Raw genomic sequence first — 1,863 nt, 5'->3', positions numbered from 1 at the left:
GAACAACGGGCACCAAATGCCCTTGAAGTGCAACCTCAAGGAGGTTACTAATGTTGAATTCCGTGAAGCTATGCAGATGTTAAGTCAAGTTGTCACCAATCAAGTTTGAAAGAGGGAGAATCTACAGGTTGTGGCTGAAACTTCAAGATTCGTGAGTTTCTAATGATGAATCTTTCAAGATTCATTGTTTCAAGTGTTGCTCAAGCTCAACCAAACTTTATTGAAAAACTATCGAAGGTCTTTGAAATTCTGCACATTGTTGATACTGAGAGTGTAGATCTAGTGGCATACTGTTGACACCTAATTTTGACCGACCTTTAACCATTTTTAGGAATAGTATTCGATTAAATACGCATTTTAAAATTTGTTTAAAGTTTGGAATTGTAGTCGATATTGCATGAAAATCATATATTTTAGCATGTTTGCATTATACAATTATTGTGAATAGTAATAAAATATTTTTAAATTATAAATGAATTTCGAATGTTTTAAAATATAAATGATTTTCAATTGTATAAAATATTTTAATAAATGTAGTACTAATTAAATAGTAATTCCTAAATTTTCCTCAAAAACATTTAAATTGTAGCCCATTTTTATTCTAATTTGTTTCAATTCTAGCCAAATAGATTCCAATTTTATTTCAATTATAATTATCCTCTTCCTTTCAATTTTAGCTGATTTAATTACAATTTTGGCCATTTCAATCTAATTTTAAGACTTCATCTATTAATTTCATCTGTCTATTTATTTCAATAAATCCTAGATTGAATGCTAGCGCTACATATTAATTGATTCAAGGATCTAGGTTAAATCTCCCATCTCTACATTTCAAAGACTTGTAAACCTAAAATATTTTTTTTCATTGTCTCTTCCTCCCCTCCCTCTCTCCAGCCGCCCCTCTCTCTCTCCCCCCATTCTTTCCGGCGAACCTCCCCTCCCTCTCCCGTCGCTCCTCCTCCCCTCTTCTCCCCTTCCCCCGCTCTCTTCTCCTCTTTTTCTCCCCTTCACCCGCTCTCTTCTTCTCTTTCCGCTCTCTTCTCCTCTTCTCCTTGCTGCCTCCCTCTCGTCGCTCCAGCGGTGGCGAGCAGCAGCAACCTCGCGCAATAGCAGCACCAAACAACTGCCGGTGAGAGGCAAGGAACCAGCAGATGTCAGCGACATTTTTGCCTCTCCACCTCCTCCATCTTCCATTTCACCTTCCTTCCCCTTCTCCTCTGTCTTTTTTTTTTTGAGGACTGTAGGGCAGCCATCAACCAGCAGCCCGACGCAATCCTCTCCTCTTCTCTTCTCCGTCCGTCTCTTCCTCTCTTCTCCGCATTCTTTTTTCCATTGCTGGCAGCACTCAGGCGAGCTGCCAGGCAGTAGCAAGCAACCACCAGCGATGAACGCGAGAAGGAACAGTTCGAGCCAGCAAAACTCCGACCAATGCCACCCTCCCCTCTCCGACATCCTCCTCCTCCCCTATTCTCCAGTCGTCCCTGGCAGCACCTGGTAACAAGAAAAAGCAGCGAATAACAAGAACTGCGATTAAAAAAATTTCAATCTACTGGAAGACGGATCTTTTAAGCTCTATCTGGGTATGTTCACTTGATTCGATTTTTTTTTATCATTTTTATTTATTATTTTGATTTTGAAATGTGTTATTCTCTCTTGTTTGCTGTTTGATCTACTATTTTTGGTGATTTTTGTAACGACCTGTTTAGTCGTTTTAAGCAGCAGATTTTATTTCTGGAAAAACAGTCTGAGACGACGGATCCCACGACGGACCGTCATGGGCACGACGGACCGTCGAGGGGGTCTCGTTCCAAAACACTTATGATTCTGAAATTTGGGTACTGAAATCGACTCTCTGAACTTCGT

This window comes from Solanum pennellii, chromosome 5 (assembly GCF_001406875.1).
Source record: "Solanum pennellii chromosome 5, SPENNV200".
Taxonomy (NCBI): Eukaryota; Viridiplantae; Streptophyta; class Magnoliopsida; order Solanales; family Solanaceae; genus Solanum; species Solanum pennellii.
Note: the sequence above shows the minus strand (reverse complement) of the source record.